Source organism: Suricata suricatta, chromosome 13, assembly GCF_006229205.1.
Source record: "Suricata suricatta isolate VVHF042 chromosome 13, meerkat_22Aug2017_6uvM2_HiC, whole genome shotgun sequence".
NCBI lineage: Eukaryota > Metazoa > Chordata > Mammalia > Carnivora > Herpestidae > Suricata > Suricata suricatta.
In genome coordinates, this window is record NC_043712.1 from 9,480,571 (window position 1) to 9,499,841 (window position 19,271).

The following is a 19,271-nucleotide window of genomic DNA, read 5'->3' on the forward strand; positions in this document are numbered from 1 at the left end:
GCTACCTCCTAAAGTCTCCAACGTTAGCAGGTGCTATTACAAGGCCCAACGGCCCACAGCCTCTTATTTATGTTCAAATGAACTCAGATCTACCCTTCAAGGCCCAGCCCCCAATCTCCTCCGTCTGTGAAACTCTAGGAGAGCTGCGCCCGCCAAACAGAGTGTATCCCTTCCTCCTTTATGAGACTAAACAACAACGATATTTAAGTGAGGAATCCCTGAATTCTATTCCTGAAACCAATACTGCAGTGTATGTTAACTAAAATTTAAATTATAAATAACAGTGAATTACTAAGTAGGAAAGTTACTCCATTTTCCAGTCTGGTTCAGTCCTTCTATCTGCACCATGCAGAAAATCTAAGCAAAGTGCCAATTTGTCTTCAACATTTCTCTAACACTTTGCTAGTCTCTCCTTTTAATTAAAGGACAGCAGGCCTCAAACTCAGCAAACAGTAGCTAGCTAGGTTTCCTAACACTGTTTTGTTTTTATGATATTTAAGTTGCTTTCTATTTAGGATATGAGGTGTTAGCCTTTTGTTATGGTAATAACATAAAGTTTCTTTTAAAAATTTTTAGTTTTTTTTAATTTTTTATTTATTTTTTGAGAGACAGAGACAGTATGAGCAGGTGAGGGTCAGAGAGAGAGGGAGATACAGAATCTGAAGCAGGCTACAGGCTCTGAGCTAGCTGTCAGCACAGAGTCTGACACGGGGCTCAAACCCATGAACTGTGAGATCATGACCTGAGCCGAAGCCAGACACTCAACCGACTTAGCCACCCAGGCGCCCCTAAAAATATTTTTAAGGGGTGTCTGAGTGGCTCAGTTGGTTAAGCATCTGACTTTGGCTCAAGTCATAATCCTGCAGTTCATGGGTTCGAGCCCCACATCAGGCTCTCTGCTGTCAGGAGTTTGGATCCTATGACCTCCTCTCTCTCTGCCCCTTCCCTCTTATACTCTCTCTCTTTCTCTCAAAAATAAATATACATATGTATTTTTTAATGTTTATTATAGATATGTATACATATATATGTCTTTTATTAAATTGGGGTGCTTGGGTGGCTCCGTTGGTTAACCGTCCAACTCTTGATTTAGGCTCAGGTCATGATCTCATGGTTCACGGGATCGAGCTCCACATCAGGCTTTGTGCTGACAGTGTACAGCCTGCTTGGGATTCTCTCTCCCTTTCTTTCTGCACCTCCCAGCTCATACACACACTCTAAATAAATAAATAAATAAATAAATAAATAAACAAACTAAAAAAAAGATTCTCTCCCTCTCACTGATACCATGTTAACCTGATTCAGCAAAAATGACATGACTGCCAGTTTTTAATGACCCACCACAATGTTAGCTCCCACAGTTTATCAATCAAATAATTTAAACTTGAGGATTCAAAATATTTTTTTATTTTATTTATTTATTTATTTATTTTGAAAAAGAGAGGGTGAGTTGGGTAGGAGCAGAGAGAGAGGGAGACAGAGAATCAGAAGCAGGCTCTGCGCTGTCAGCACAAAGCCTGACATGGAGCCCAAACCCACAAACCACGAGAACATGACCCGAGCAGAAGTCAGAAGCTCAACTGACTGAGCCACTCAGGCACCCCTTGAGGATTTAATTACCCACCACTTTTCAGGGATCTGACCAAACCATACAAAATATGGACATCTTTCGCAAATGTTTCTCATAAATAACCATTTTGAATTAGAAGGATTTGTCTACATGTGTCTCCTTTCATAAGACTTAACTTCCTTCAGTGCGAGAACAGTTTATTACTCATTTTATAATGTTTTGTTAAATTACATGACCTAAAAACTGTCAAGTATTAAAAATAATGAGCTCATCTATTTCTAAAAAATGAACAGACAAGCACAGTAAACTTTTTTTTAACACATTTCCTTCATTCAACAAATGTTTGTTAAATATCTACAATGTGCTAGGCACTAATGAACAAGACAGGTAAAGTCTGCTCTTGAGGGGCCCACATTCTCACAGGGACATGTGATGATAACAATTTCAAATAGTTTTCACAGACCAGATTTCTATTTATCCTCTATTTAGAATTCTTGGCCCACTCTTGTCACTGGCCACTTAAGTCTCACTGAAGCATCAGAGCCCAAACCAAGGAAGTCTTTGCTAGCCATTCTCATACTTTCTCCTTTGGGCTCATCTGTCATCGCTTATTATACTGTTGGCATAAAAGTTTTGTTTTCTCAACAAAACTCCAAGTTACGCGAAGGAGTGACAGTCATCTTGGTATCCCCACTGTCTTCGCAGACAGGCTGGCATTTAGCAAGTACTCACTTAATGTCTGAATTTATAAAAAATTATTAAATATAACTGAACGACGAAGGGCAATGCTCTAGTTAGGAATCAGCCACTACTTCTTTTTGTTGTTGTTGTTTGTTTATTTTTGAGACAGAGAGAGACAGAATGTGAGCAGGGGAGGGCAGAGAGAGAGACACACACACACACACAGAATCGGAAGCAGGCTCCAGGCTCTGAGATGTCAGCACAGAGCCCGATGTGGGGCTTGAACTCACGGACTGTGAGATCATGACCTGATCTGAAGTCAGACACTTGACCAACTGAGCCACCCAGAGGCCCTCAGCCAAGCTACTTCTAACAAGTTCTAAAATGATTAAAGAACAGTAACTAAATTTAAGTTGAAAATATCTACTATCTGTCTAATGGGCATATTTGAAATAATTATTAATGTACTAAAAAAGATACTTCTTCACAATTAAAAAATAGCGATCAGGGTACTTGAGTGGTTCAGTTGGTTAAGCATCCGAAATTGGCTCAGGTCATGATCACACATCTCGTGAGTTCGAGCCCTGCATTGAGCTCCACGCTGACAGTATGAAGCCTGCTTGGGATTCTTGCTCTCACCTCTCTCTCTGCCCCTCGCCTGGTGGTACTTTCTCTCTCAACATTAATAAACAAACTTTCAAAAAATAAAAACAAAAAATAACCATCAATGAGGGGAAAAAATGGAAGCAAATCATACTTTAATATCTTTAGTTGGCATATTTGAAACAAAAGTGAAACAATGCAGGGGGAAAAAAAATGGACTTAGGACCAAACTATTAGTGGCACAAATAAAGGAACTGAAAGGCTCACTACTTTGCAGATGCAAGTCATATAAAGCCAGACAGTATTCATATCACAGATTAACACTACACCAGACTTCTTGCTATGACACCAAAATTCTACACCTTACCAAAAATAAATAAAATCCAAACAGATGTTGATTTTTACCCCCAATACACTACTAATTTTCCAGAATTAAAGAAGACAGACTAACCACAAAAATAATGAAATTCATGCATACCAAATGAATTGTGGGTTAAGCTCAAATTTTATTATATAACCCAACTGAGAGAATACCAAAACCCTTTGACAGCAAAAATGCATTACTTAGTAAATAATACTAATGTATCCTCACTTATTCAAGTTCAAAAACCTTGACTTTTTATTTATTTAATGTTTATTTAATTATTTTGACAAAGCAAGCACATACACATGTACACAAGTTGGGGAGGGGCAGGGAGACAGAAAATCCCAACCAGGTGCTTGGGGCACCTGAATGGCTCAGTTGGTTAAGCATGTGACTCTTGATTTCAGCTCAGGATTTCACAGTTTGTGGGATCGAGCCCTGTGTCTGGCACCACGCTGACAATGCAAAGCCTGCTTGGGATTCTCTCCCTCTCTCTCTGCCCCTCCCCCACTGACACTCGCACATGCTCTCTCTCTCTCAAATAAGTAAACATTAAAAAAAAAAGTTGGAGGCGTCTGGGTGGCTCACTCGGTTAAGCATCAGACTTCGGCTCAGGTCATAATCTCACAGCTTGTGAGGTTGGGACCCTTGTCGGGCTTCATGATGACAACTCACAGCCAGTAACCTGTTTTGGATTCTGTCTCCCTCTCTCTCTGCCACTTCTCCAATCATGCTCTGTCTCTGTCTCTCTCTCTCTCTCTCTCTCTCTCTCTCAAAAACAAATAAACATGAAAATAAGTTTATAAAAAAAAGAGTTGGAAATTTAACGAAATGAGCCACTCAGGCACCCCTAAAAAACCTTGTTTTAAAGCATTACTTGAAACCATTACTAATGTAACTGACAATATTAAACAAGATTAACTTTGAAAAACAGTAAGTTACAGTATATCTCTGCCACTGACTACTACATAAGTATTAAGAAGCAAACAGAGGTGCACAGAAAGGTGTCTGTTGTGCGCCATCACATGAAAAAAGCGTACTGAAGAGTGACACCCACGGTAAGACCCAAGAGACAGCCAAACCGCACCCTGGAGCAGGGCTACCTGGGCTCCAATGCCGGCTCTGCCACTCACTAGCTGGGCAACCTTTGGTAATTCTCCTTGCCTCGCTTTCTTCACCTTCAAAAGGGCACAAAAGAGAATCTACTTCACACGGTATGTTCATGGGTTGTAAAGGTTTAACAAGTCAATATATGTAAAGCACTACAAGTGCTGACAATAATTTCTGGGGGAAAAAAGAAAAGTCAAAAACATATAGTATGTGCATGTATATGTGGGGAAGAAAAGCTTTCACTTTTTTGCATTATTTTTAGATTCTTTTTTAAACAAAGAACATTACTTTTGTAATTAAAAAAAAAAAAGAAAACATAATAAGATTCCCCCCTACTGAAAGATCTGCTAGTGCAATTACTTAACCACTCAGGACCAGACAAATTCCGTGAATGATAATATATTACGAGTGTAAAATTTTTATTTAATTTTTAACATTTATTATTTTTGAGAGACAGAGACAGAGCACGAGTGAAGGAGGGGTAGAGAGAGAGAGGGAGACACAGAATCTGAAGCAGGCTCCAGGCTCTGAGCTGTCACCACACAGCCTGACAGAGGGGTTGAACCCACGAACCATGGAATCGTGACCTGGGCTTAAATTGGACACATTTCTTTTTAATGTTTTATTTATTTTTGAGAGAGAGAGAGAGAAAGTGTGTGTGTGTGTGTGTGTGTGTGTGTGTGTGTGTATGTGAGAGCAGGGGAGGGGCAGAGAGAGAGGGAGACAGTATCCAAAGTAGGCTCCACGCTCTGAGCTCCAGCACAGAGCCAGAAGCAGCAGGGCGTGAACCCACAACCCATGAGATCAGGACCTGAGCCAAAGTCAGACACTCAACAGCCTGAGCCACTCAGGTGCCCCCGAAATCAGACTTAACCAACTGAACCACCCAGGTGTCCCATTAGTGTGAAAATTTTCAAGTGCAACAAAAAGGACAGTACTTCTGGACACAGTTCAACAGTAACAAGCTACACACCAATAAGCAGAACTGCAACGGCACCAATCTAGAAATGGGTATCAGGAACTCTCACCATTAGATAAATCTACATTAATTTTATTAGTCTGAAATTAAATACCACCAAATGTAATTTCTTCCTATTCAACAATCTCTAATGATAACTCACTAGACATACATAAAGCTGGAGCTCAAGATAAACTACATAATTAAAAAAAAAAAAGAAAGAAACCTAAAATCCTTAGGAGCCCTTTGAGAACTTTGGAGAGGAAGATTTCACCGCCTCCCATGCTTTGAGGAAGCTTTGGTCCCCTGGATAAACTTAGCTTCCTCCATAAACACTGTGGGTGAACAAAACAACCAAACAGAAAGAAAACTGTGAGCTTCAGCTGCATTTTTTGCTAAGCTGTAATACTGGTAAAGCCTGTTTCAAGATCCAAGAGTCCACCCTCAAAATTAGGGAAGGTATAAAAAACAGCAGACTGTCAGTCCATTTCATCAGATTTACCAGATGGTATCTCATAAAATTATAAATATTTTTTAAGTTTATTTTTATTTATTTTGAGAGATGGCGAGCAAGCAGGGGAGGGACCGAGAGAGGAAGACAGAATCTCAAGCAGGCTCTGCACTGTGAGCATGGAGCCCTATGTGGGCTTTGAACCCAGGAACCGTGAGATCAGGACCTAAGCCGAGATCAAGAGTTGTACACTTAACCAACGGAGCCACCCAGGTGCCCCATAAAATTATAAATATTATCAAACTTCAAGCAGCATTATTTATTACCACTGGCTATGTTTTACCTAAAAGGAATCTTCTGGACCACAAAAAAAAATAAAAATAAAAATAAAAATAAATAATAAATAAATAAATCTAGTTAACTAAAATAGCTTTTCAAAAAGAAATCAATCATTAAGATCCCTCCACAGAAGTATGGAATTCCTAATTTTAACTAGTTTATATAATGCCTATAAAGAGAGAAAGAACTCAATAAATGCCAGTTACTATTATCATTAATGATGGAACAGAAACGTGCTCATAAGGACACTCAATAGGTCACTTTCTCTGAATCCACGCTGGCCCATCACAATCTTGAATAGTTAGATATTTATTAAAAAACACTTGGGGGCGCCTGGGTGGCTCAGTCGGTTAAGCCTCCGACTTCGGCTCAGGTCAGATCTCACTTTCATGGGTTCGAGCCCCGCGGCAGGCTCTGTGCTGACAGCCAGCTCAGAGCCTGAAGCCTGCTTCTGGTTCTGTGTCTCCTTCTCTCTTTGCCCCTCCCCCTCTCATGCTCTGTCTCGCTCTGTATCAAAAATAAATAAAACATTAAAAATTTTTAAAAATAAATAAATAAATAAATAAATACCACTTGGTTTTAGAGGACTCAAAAATTCCTTGGGCTCTAAAGGAGGTAATCAAGATAAAATAAATTCTGCAAAAATAATTCACCTATGCTTTCTTAAGCTTTTCTAGTACAAAAATCTGTATTTGTAAACATTTTGCAATTCTGCCTTATGATTTTTAGACCAAATGTATTTTTTACCAGCTAGTCGTGACTTATAAGTAATGGAAGTAAAATCAAGAGATGGGTGAGAGTTTTGCATTAGAAAGTGAAAGGAGATAGTTCAGAGCGGGTTAAAAATTGATAAGTTTAGGCCAAGTCCTAAAAACTTTAAAAATGTATGTATTTAGATAAAATTCAGGTTGCCTGGGAAGATAATTTGACTCTGATCTATAAAAAAAGGAAACAGTGTAACATTTTTTCCTTAAAATTTTCCAATTTTAATCACTTCAAAGATTCACAGAAAATAAACTGAAAACATAAATTCATAAGCAAAAAAAAAAAGGAAGAACTGAACATGTTTGACAACATGCTTCCCACTAATCTCTAGCGTGGGTGTACTAGCATGATTACACGGGAGCAAGACCAAGCAAGCATCTTCTTGGACAGATTAATGAGCAGACATCTTGCCTGCTTTTACAGTTACGACACTGTGCTTAAAGCCTTGTATTTTCCGGGCGCCTGGGTGGCTCAGTCAGTTAAATGTCCGACCGGCTCAGGTCATGATCTTGCTCAGAGCCTGGAGCCTGCTTCAGATTCTGTGTCTCCTCTCTCTGACCCTCCCCCACTCACACTCTCTCAGTCTCTCGAAAATAAATAAATGTAAAAAAAAAAAAGCCTTATATTTTAAAAATGGCATACAAAACACTGTATATAAAGGTAATTTTGGCTTGAATATGTACATATTATATATATAACTATATTGTTAACATTAAGTTATACTTTTAAACATCTGCTTAACCTTTCATTTACAGATACTGAATACAAGAACTTGAAGTATCAACAGATATTCACCACTTCTTACTACTACACTGCAGAGTTCAAAACTGGATTTCAGGGGCACCTCGCTGACTCAGTTGGAAGAGCATGTGACTCTTGATCTCTAGGTCATGAGTTCTGAGCCCCATGTTGGGGTGTAGAGATTACTTAAACAAAAGAAGTTACATAAAACAAGAGGCGCCTGGGTGGCTCAGTCACTTAAGTGTCCAGCTCTTGATTTTGGCTCAGGTCATGATCTCACAGTTGGTTGGTGGATTCATGCCCTGTTCTCAGCTCAGTACTGACAGTGCAGAGCCTGCTTGGGATTCTCTCCCTCTCTCTCTGCCCCTCCCCAACTTGTGTGTGTGTGCACAGGCTCTCTCTCAAATAAATAAACTTTAAAATTAATTAATTAATTAACACTTTAAAACAAAACAAAACTGAGTTTCAGCTTAGGAACAGTGGAAAACTGCCCTACTGAAAATGCTTTTAAAACTAAAAAATTGGGGGGCGCCTGAGTGGCTCAGTCAGTTAAGCATCTGACTTCAGCTCTGGTCATGATCTCATGGTTTGTGAGTTTGAGCCCCATGTTGGGCTCTGTGCTGATAGCTCAGAGCTGGGAGCCTGCTTTGGATTCTGTCTCCCCCTCTCTCTCTCTTCATCTCCCTTGCTCATGTGTTCTCTCTCTCTCAAAAATAAATAAATGTTTAAAAAATAAATAAATAAAACTAAAAAACTGGGGGGTGCCATCCTGACTTCAGCTAAGGTCAGGATCTCACAGTTCATTAGTTCAAACCCTGCATTGCTGCTGTCAGCTTGGAGCTCACTTTGGATCCTCTCTCCCTTTCCTTTCTGTCCTTCCCCACTGGCACTCTTTCAAAAATAAACATTAAAAAAAACAACAAAGAAAATGTTTTTACAAAATCATAATATATATTGAAATATACCTCCCAAAATTGGAAAATATAGGTTAAATGTAAGAAAATTTTAATGAACTATAATTTAAAAACAAGAAATCAAACAGCTCAGTCCCTAAAGTCTCTTCTGAAATATATATAGGATATAGAAATTATTGGGCTTAGTTCCTTTAAAAAATGAAAATACCTTGATGAGGATTACTTAAGGAGTTAAAGCCATAAATAAATCTCTTTTTTTTTTCCAGAGAAAGAGAGCACAAGCAGGGGAGGGGCAGAGAGAAAGAACCTCAAGTAATCTCCATGCTCAGCACCCGAGCCCAACTCAGGGCCTGATCCAACAACCCTGGGATCATGACCTGAGCCGAAATCAAAAGATGCTCAACCAACTGAGCCCCCCAGGTACCCCAAAGTCACAATAATTCCATGAAAACAAAAGCTTAAGCAGTTCGAATGTAAAAAAATACGTAATTAAAATCCTTTATGCCTATGAAAAAGTGAATTCTAGAGAGGGAATTACATGTGGTGAAAAAACAAAACTGAAAGGGAAAAAAATTAATTAACTATTTGAGAAATTCTTTTTCAAGTACTGGTCTTTCCATAGTAAATAAAAAGGATTCCATTTATATAAGCCTTTTACCAAAAAAAAAAAAAAATCACACTTTACTTTGGAGAATCCTAGGGTAATGAGTAACCAACTTGGCCAAATATGATCCTTAAAAATAAAATTTAATGTCTATATATTAATTTTGTGAGAGACTGAGTGTGTGCATAGGGGAGGGGCTCAGTCTCACAACCATGAGACCACAATCAGAGCTGAAATCAAGAATTGGATGCTTAACCAATTGAGCCATCCAGGTACTGGCATTTTTAAACATGAAATGTCCTACTATTGGGAATATATCCACTTTCCCTCTTTATTTTTCTACAAAAATTAGGGGTGATTTTTCCAAATAAATTAGTTTAACTTGCTGCAATTTTCAGAATGCCATTATCAGGCAGCATCACCTCTCAGGTGGAAAGTGCTCTGTGCCATCACTGGAAAGCAGCTCACAAACTCACAGTGGAGCCAACTGGGTGAAAATAAGAAGTGACAGCACTGTGATAATGTTCAAGAACGCACCAGAAGAGTAAGGTTTGTTTTAAAGTCAGGGATATGGTACAAAAGAAGAAAAGTGAAAGATTGAAAGCCGAAGCATCAAAAGATGAACTAGCAACTACTGAATGAAAGCCATGTTCCTGATGCTCTTCATATGGTATTGTGATTAGTCAATCCTATCACCTCCACTTTACAGATGAGGAATCAGGTTTAGAAAAGTCTCATAACTTACTGACAAATCATTCAGCTATTATGCAGCAGAGAATTCAAAAATAGATTTGTTTGTTTTTACAGCCCACACTCTTTTTTTCACTTCCCCGTGCTGCCACTCTGGCTCTTATAGAATACTGACTTCAGGCTCCCAGTGAGCAGTTTCACCGCAGTGAGCCCTAGGAAGGGAGTGATTCACCTGTGGGCAAATGATCACATACTATCATCTGGGTAGCTCCCATTTTTCAGTACTTCTTCATCCCAAGCTACCTTTATAATCTTCCCTTCCATTTTTCCATTTTACAGACCTAACACACTAGCCAGAAAAAGAAAAGGGAAAAAGACTTGGATATTCTAATTTACAAATTCCTCTTCTTTGTTCATGTTGTTCCCTACACCTGGAGCTTTTCTCCAATAGACCTAGTGCCAATTACATCTGTGATATTTGGTCCAGTTCAAACGTCCTCTCTTTCACACAGCATTCCCTAATCTTCCACCCTCCCATTCAATAGTATCTCCAGTCTAGATCTTTTTGACCCTTTGTACTGGTACCTCTATTAACAATTCATGAGTTTGAGAAAGTTTTAAAATAATCACTCCACTGATTACTTATTAATCGCAAAAAAAAGATGCCTTTACAATATAAATCTATTAGATATTACTTTATTCAAATCATCAAATTTACATCAGTAATGAAACTGACATGTGGTACCTCTCATGTGATATGCTGAGACCTAAAATCAACTACACAGCATTCCAACCAAAAATGTTTAACATGAATCTGATCATAAAGAAATATTCTGACAAATCCAAATTGGGGGGCAGCCTGCAAAACAACTGGTCTGGGTACTTACAGTTATGAGAGACCCCTCACTCCCCCCCAACACACACACACAAAAAAAGGCTGGAAAACCAGTCCAGATTCAAGCAGGCAACTAAATGCAATATAAGCTCCTTAAATGAATCTTCAGGCAAACCCTAAGGACAGTTTTGGAACAACTGGAGAAATTCAAATATATACTATACATTAAAGAATAATATCCACATTAAATTTCCTGAAGGTGACAATTGAAGTGCAGATATGTAGGAGAAAGTGTTTGTTCTTGGGAAATACATGCTAAAAGTATTTAGGGGTAAAGCGTCATGATGGTATCTATATCTAACTCACAAATACTTCAGCAAAAAAATGTGCCTACTAGCACATAACAAGCATAGCAAAACGTTAACAACTATTGAATCTAGGTGAGGAGTACAAAGGTGCTGTTATGACACTACTGTTGCAACTCTTCTGTAGGCTTAGAATTCTTTCAAAGAGTTGGTAAACAATATTTAAAAGTTATGGATTCAGGGGTGCTTGGCTGGCTCAACGAGAAGAATATGCAACTCCTGATCTCGGGGTCATGAGTTCAAGCCCCACTCTGGGTGCTGAGATTACTTAAAAAAAAATAAAAGTTATGGATTCAAAACAAAATCAATAGAAAACAGGGAAAGGTGCAAAGATGATTTAGCACTTGTATTCTGCCTCCCAGAATTTACTGTTAACATCATCATAGATGCTTTCAGTCTTTCAAGAAAAATTACAGTATCATCCCCTTCGCCGTCACCTCTACCCATTCTTCCTGCCTTCCAGAAGTTGGGAAATCATAGGTAAGGCATGCCCATTTTCAACTTCACTAAATACTGCAAACATTGTCTCTCAAGGCAGCTGTACCAATTTAAACTCAACCAGCAGTTGCTAAATTACCATTTTCAGCAACCTCTTCACTAATATTTGATACCATCAGACATTAAAATTTTTTATCAATTTGATGCGAACAGTTCGATGTCATTTATAACAATCTAGGATCGCAAAGTAAAAGAACCTTAACAAACTAAGAACTTCATTAACAGCAGTGCCTGGGTGGCTCAGTCGGTTAAACGAAGCGTCCCACTCTGGATTTTGGCTTAGGTTATGATCTCATGGTTTGTGAGATCAAGCCCTGCACTAGGCTCTGTGCTGACAGCACGAAGCCTGCTTGGGATTCTTTCTCTCCCTCTCTCTCTCTGCCCCTCTCCTGCTTGTGTTCTCTATCTCAAAATAAATAAACTTAAACCATAAAAAAGACCTTCATCCATAGACCCTTCCTTTTATCACATCATTGCAGAAAGTTAAAAATCATCAAACATGGCAGCATGTAGTAAGAATGATGAGTTCCCACATGAAACCAAATGCCCACAAAAACACCACATAATGTATGGGAAATAATTTGTCTTTTAAAAAATGTAAGAAGAAAAGAATCAAATTCAACCAACCCAGCATACACAATACTCCTTGGAAGATTTTAAAAATAGATGTTTTATTCCCAGAAATAACCTAGCTCTTATAAATTAACTCATTCATTTACTTATTCAGCAACTATTTATTGAATACCTGTTATGTGCCAGCCATTATTCCAGCACTGTGGCAAAGACAAAGTCCTTATTCTCACAGAGCTAACATTCTAATGAGGAGACAAAAATACTAACATACAAATAACATAAGATCAGATAGATACATTCTATAAAACAATGAAGGGACAGGGGGCGAAGAAGGACAAAGGAGGCAGCATAAGGATACAAAAAACCACCAGGCAAGATCACTGCAAGGTGAGATCTCTCCAAGGCAGTGATTTTGTAATACGGTGTGTTCAACACAAATTATTTCAGCACAAACAGCGTTTCATAAAATACTCTTTTTTACTTTTCTATATTCCTTTATTTTTTCAAAAACAAAACAAATAAGTTTGCTGCACTGACTTTTACATTATTTCTATTATTTTAGAGGGAAAAAAATTCATACAAGTGCTTTACAAATAGGTGCAAATTTCAAGTCACACATATTCTAAAGAAATGTTACAACTGATTTGTCAGTAAGAAGTTTGATGCCAAAATGGAGCTGAACTGCAAGAATTTAAAACAGAATTTCAATGGGGCGCCTGGGTGGCTCAGTTGGTTAATCGTCCGACTTCGGCTCAGGTCATGATCTCACTTTTGGTAAGTTTGAGCCCCACATCAGGCTCTGTACAGACAGCTCAGAGCCTGAAGCCTGCTTCAGATTCTGTGTCTCCCTCTCTCTCTGCCCCTCCCCTGCTCACACTTTGTCTCTCTCCCTCTCAAAAAAAAAAAAACATTAAAAAAAATTTTTTTTAAGTTAGCTTAAAAAAAAAAAAAACAGAATTTCAAGGGGTGCCTGCTTGGCTCAGAGGGTTGGGTGTCTGACTTTGGCTCAGGTCATGATCTCACACTTTGTGAGTTCAAGTCTGCATCTGGCTCTGTGCTGACAACTCAGAGACGGGAGCTGCTTTGGATTCTGTTTCCCTCTCTCTCTGCTCCTCCCCCACTTGCAGTCTGTCTGTCTGTCTGTCTCTCTCTCTCTCTCAAAAATAAATAAGCATTAAAAATTTTTTAATGTTTACAATAAATAAAATAGAATTTCAAGAAAATGACTTACCAATTCTCCAACTCTATCACCTGCACATTTACTTTCTATCATATATGAAAAGAATAAGAGCAATATGAAAAAATATTTGGAGACCTTGTAGTTTTTACTTAAAGATAAAAGATATAGAATATCCCCCTCTTTCTAAAGCCACACTACCTACATGATTTAAAGAAAACCAGCACGCATTAAAATTTCCTTTCACAGGCTTACACAGAGCTTAGAAGGCTTCAACCATTTAAAACTCGGAGGTGCCTTACTAGAAAAAAATTGAAGGGCCAAACTTTTCACTTCCCTTTTTTCCTAAGATTATTTTGCTGATTCCCCAGTACCCTGAATGAAATATCTGCAGTCTATTTTTCAAGATTATTACCCTGACGCGGCCCAATCTTTTCTTTTACTTCTCTATTTACAAAATTCCCTCTTTCATCTATACTATAATACTACCTGCTTTGTCTTCTTTTTTTATTTTCAAAGTATTTAATTTTTTTTAATGCTTATATATTTTTGAGAAAGAGAGCATGCAAACAGGGGAGGGCAGAGAAAGAGAGGGGGACACAGAATCCGAAGCAGGCTCCAGGCTGAGCTGTCAGCACAGGGCCTGACACGGGGCTAAATCCAGGAGATCATGACCTGAGCCAAAGTGGGTCGCTTCACCGACTGAGACCCCCAGGCATCTCTGTTGTCTTCTATTAAAAAAAAAAATCCAAATATCCTTCCAGGCAAAGCCGCCCCACTTCTAGACCCCCAAACACTTATTTCTACTTCAGGAATTATTAATCTTTTTGTACCATGGATCTCCTTGGTAGTCTGCTAAAGGCTATGGGCTCTCTCACAGATGGCTTTCATTTTTATTTTATTTTACTTTAATTAATTAGTTTATTTTTAAGTAATCTCTAGACCCAACATGGGGTGTGAACTCTCGACCGCGAGATCAAGACCCCCAAGATCAAGAGTCGCATGCTCTACTGACTGCCAGGTGCCCCCTCACGTTGTTTTTAAATGCATAATTAAATACTCAAAATCACAAAAGAAACCAATTATACTGAACTATTAGCAAAACAATTTAAAAATCGTAATTCATAATATATGTACAACTTTAACATATTAAGTAACAAGGTCTAACAGTGTGTTTAATAATGCCATAAATTTGAAGAAATAAGTATAAATGATATTTTGAGATATCTGCAAAAACTGCAAACATGATACAAAAACTGTTGTAATTTTTATTGGTGACAAAGTCATAGGCATTGCTAATTCTATGTTTTGTTGCCTACATTCATAATTGAAGCAACTAATAAACTAGTTATCAGATAATAAATATAGATGTGATTTTATCCCCATTCGACTTCAAAGATCTCCTATACTCTACCCACCAAGTGGTGAAATCCCAGGTTAGAAATCCTTTCTAGTGCAAAGCCATGCTCACATGGACTTCTGTCACAAATATTAAAATAAAAATAATGATTCCTCCTTGGACCTAGCTCTCATCTGAACGTAATCACCAAGCCTGTTTTTCCACAGACTTATACACAAAACCCTATTTCTCTATGCCTAGCCAGCATCCATTTAAATTCTGACAGTCAACAAAAGGTGAAGTTAAAAGAAAGGAGACGGAGGCAACCAAGAGTACCTCGCTTCCAAGACATCCAAAAGCAAGTGAAAAGATGCCAAGTATTATGTGCGTGCGTGCGTGCGTGCGTGTGTGTGTTTCAGAGGTGGGCTGCCCCCAGACCCGTGAGTCCAGCTTGTCGGGAGTCCCGGAAACATGACATCTTCACCAGCGGCACTCAGAAGCCATTCCACCCCTTTCTCGCCTCCTATGCTCAGTTCTCTACCTGCCAGGTCGCTCGCCTGTGGCTCCCACCCGAAGCCGCCCGGCGGTTCTCCGCTCCCTTCCCATCCCATCCCCCACGCGTCCCTCCCTCCCATCTGCCCCAGGCCGCCCCGGCCTCTGCGCGCCGCAGAATCTCTCCCATGGGTCTAACCGTGTGTCCCCCGACCCCCACTTCTCCAGATGCGAAAGGGAACGGCCCAAGGGTCAGTTAAGACTCGGCGGCCCGGCCATTAGGCGCAGGCTGAGGCCCTAGGCCAGAGCAGCCCGGCCGCCAGGCAGCGAGCTGCGCACTCGGCGACGATTAACCGGAGACGCGCACTCACCAAGAGGATCACACGGAGGAGGGCACCCAGGCCTCCGCCGCACCGCCACTCGGTCTCGGAACCGTCGCCCTCGCCGCGAACTGCCACCGCCGCCGCCGCCGCCGCCGCTGCCACTATTCGCTAGTTGGCTTCCCTGCGTCCTGCGGCGGCGCTGCCGCCACGCCATCGCGCGTGCGCGGGGCGCGGGGGCCCCTGGGACTGGTGGTTCGCGCGCACGGTCTGCAGAGCCTTCCGCTTTAGCCAGGCCAGTCTGCCACTGCCTTGAGTGGTCGTGGGCGCCTGCGGTACCAAGAAGCGTCTTCCGGAAAGTTGTTCCTCACCAGACGCGGCCCTTGCTGCCGCGTACGGTGCTGCTGGATATGAAAAACCCACAGGAACAGATACGTGTAAAGTAAGACAATTTAGAGCATTTACATTTTAGTTAACAAGTGTCACATGCCCAGGACACAGACACACACACACATCACTTCTCCCTTTCTGTTAAAAGTGTCGCAAATTGCCTTCAGTGGTTTTGGATTTCCGGTTTTAAACCTGATTTCCCAGTCTTCATCTTATCGTTTTACTTTGTAAATTTGACCATACAGTTTAAGTTGACTGACTTATCATTTTACAAAAACAAGTCAGATACATTCTAATGTCAAGTTAACCGAGCTGAACAGTCATAGAAACCTTAGCATTGAAAGACACCTTAAAGGTCATTAGTCCAACTCCCGCCCAGGCAGGAATTCGCTCCCGTACACGCCAACCATATGGTCTTCCAACTTCGATTTTAGCAATTCGAATTTCAGGAACTTCACAATCTTAGGACAGCCTGCTCCACTGTTGGACAGCTCTAAACGTGAGAAAGTTCTGCCTTGTGTGAACTGATTTGCTTCCTTCCACTGATAGTAGTTATGATGCCTGGAGCGGTATAGAATGTTTCCCACGTGACAGCCTTTCAAAAGACAATCATTATCTTCCAACACTGAGAGTCGCCTGGCGAAAAACAAAGTAATAATAGTTTTCCAACTATTTCAAATATGAATCAGCTCTGAGACTGCTTTACACTTAGTCATTCTCTCTGATGTATTACCCTTAAAAATTGTCAAAATTTGTTTCATTTTGTTGCCTCATTTTCTTACCACGATAGCATTCTATAGTTAGTTACTCAGATATTATCGCTGTCTTATTGCCATTCAACTGATTCAAGAATTCAGTTCAGTCAAAGACTATGAGTTTTGAAAGCATTGCCCAAACCCTCAGCAGAGGCGGAGTAAGGAAAAAAAAGCCACAAGATACAGTTTACAGTCTAGGGTAAGAGGGTAACTCACACAGATTAAGGGTCATAATAATAACCTAAGGTATAAACTTCTATGAGAATCCCTGAGAAAAGCTGCATCAAGTTGAGGGGCTATGACTGTAAGAAGAAGGAAACGACACTTGGGAGTTACTGGATGGCTGTATTTCAAGAAGGGAGATGGCAGTTGAGGATTGCTAAGGAAGAACCCACCCTAGCAAAATGAGTGTGTAAATGAACACATTCACAGTTTGCTTTCACTTAACACTGGGTACTTGAGATGGGCTGGAGCACACATGCCATGGAGGAGAGGAAGAAAAGGACCCCAAACGTTGCAAAAAGTTCTTGAGGGTTGTGAAAAGAGCACTGGGATTGTCAATTGTTTTGAGCCCTACTCTTTTATCTCTAAATGAAGAGTTTTAACTAAATATTCGAGGTTTTCAACTTTTTTCCCACCTAGCACACTCAAGGAACACGACCCCCACATTAGAACAATGGCTCACCATAACAGTAATATGTATTACTACATATGTACAGCACGTGCAGTAGGTAGTGTTCTTAATACCTTTTACACATGGAGAAGTGAACTCAAGAGGTGAAAAGATGCTCGGGGTGCCTGAATGGTTCAGTCGGTTAAGCATCTGACTTTGGCTCAGGTCATGATCTCACAAACCACGAGATCTCATAATTCCTGAGTTTGGAGCCCTGCACTGGGCTCTGCACTTACAGTGACAGCCTGCTTGGGATTCTGTCTCTCTTGCTCTCTCTCTCTCTCTCTCTACCCCTCCCCTGCTCGCTCACTCTCTCTCTTACACACACACACACACACACACACACTCTCTCTCTCTCTCTCTCCCTCTCTCTCTTTCTCTCTCTCTCAATAAATAAACTTAAAAATATATTTAAAGGGGTGCCTGGGTGGCTCAGTCGGTTAAGCGCCGGCTTTGGCTCAGGTCATGATCTCACGGTTTATGGGTTGGAGCCCCGCGTCGGGCTCTGTGCTGACAGCTCAGAGCCTGGAGCCTGCTTCAGATTCTGTGTCTCCCTCTCTCTCTGACCCTCCCCTGCTTGCACTCTCTCTCTCTCAAAATCAAATAAAAGACATAAAAAATTTTAAAAAAATGAGTTCAAGTCTAATCTTATAAAAAATATATTTTAAAAAGAGATGCAAAGATGCTCAAAATCAATAAATAGTACTCCCTGAGGACAGAGAAACCATTTATTCACCACTGTCCCTCTGGAACCTGGCAAACTGCCTAGGATGTAACACATAATTTGTTTTTGTTTCTGTTTTCTTTTCAATTAATGGATGAATAAATAGTGAGCCCTGGTTAAAGTTCTTTGCTTTCCACTACACCACTCAGCCTTACCTGATTTACAAGGATATGAAATTACTTATCCATAGTCATGAAATTCATACTGTATAGAGCTCAGCTCTTAAGATTCCTAACTCTATACTCTCCATTAGATTACTCTGCTGCAGAATCAGGGAGCAGTGACAAACTCAGAATTAAAAAAAAAAAAAAAAAAAGAGGATTATTTTTCCTTTGTTTGTGCACAGCCAGTTTTAGAGGTAAGCCCAGAAAGCAGGTGCTATGTCAAGTGATTTGAGAGGCTTTTTGTAAGTATTTCTGGACAAAAATATTTTATCCTTAGGTCTGTGAAAGCCTCCTGAAATGTCATCATTAGTATAGATACATTGAATCATAGATATTAGAGCTGAGTCCCAGAAATCATCTAATCTAACACCTGTATTTGTATGAATTTGTAGAATGTTCTAAAAAAAATCCTAATTAAAAAGTACACTGCCCTGGGAAAAGTAACATTTTAGCAGAGTATGCACCTATACCTAGGAAAGAAATATGACAGCCAAGAGCAAACCATGACAGAAAGAAAAACAGGGTCATATCCAGAAAGGAAGATTAGGAAGTGGAAGAGCAAGATTAAGGGGTAGAAACAAGGACTTCACCTATGATCTGATTTTTCTACTTGGCACACAGTTTGGGAAATAAGTTACTTTGAAGTGATAGTACATGCTTGCCTGTGGAAAGCCACAGCCTATGGAAAGATTAATCTGTGTCTCATCTGAGTCAATAAAATCATAAGGCAACAAACACATCAATAACATGAATAGAAACCAATATAATAGAGAATTCATAATTTTACTATGAACTCTAAGAATGTATTTTCAACTGTAAAACAAAAATGTCACCAACTATAAATATCCCATCCAGTTGTAAGAAGGATAAAACAAAAGAAGGCAGGTCAAATCTTTTGATACCACAAAGCAAAACAAATGTAAGCTGTTACACTATGACATAGTTCAAACTCAAATAGCAGGCAAACATTTAATGCTAAAAGCTAACTAAGCCATTATATTACATTGCTTTGCTAAAATTCATTTTCAGTCAAACAATACAGAAATTCATTCTTGATCTTAAGAATATATACAATACAAATAAGTCAAAAATTCCTCTTAATTCCCATCCAATTCTACCCAGAGTGAGCCACTCTTGTCAACTCAATAAGTATTTGTTTAGATTTGGAGGAAGGGG

At 39.7% G+C, this 19,271-nt stretch overlaps 1 protein-coding gene across 5 annotated transcripts in view; it reads right to left on the bottom strand.

The window, feature by feature from the left end:
- The window catches only part of GAPVD1 (GTPase activating protein and VPS9 domains 1), a 70,888-nt gene extending 55,209 nt beyond the window's left edge, over window positions 1–15,679 (bottom strand). For 4 of the 5 annotated variants that reach the window (XM_029919431.1, XM_029919429.1, XM_029919430.1 and 1 more), the window contains exon 1: window positions 15,441–15,601. The gene's annotated coding sequence lies outside the window, so the exon portion shown is untranslated. Of the gene's footprint in view, window positions 1–15,440 lie in introns of all 5 variants that reach the window. The other variant, XM_029919432.1, reaches the window with a different exon arrangement.
- Window positions 15,680–19,271: the final 3,592 nt, after the last annotated feature.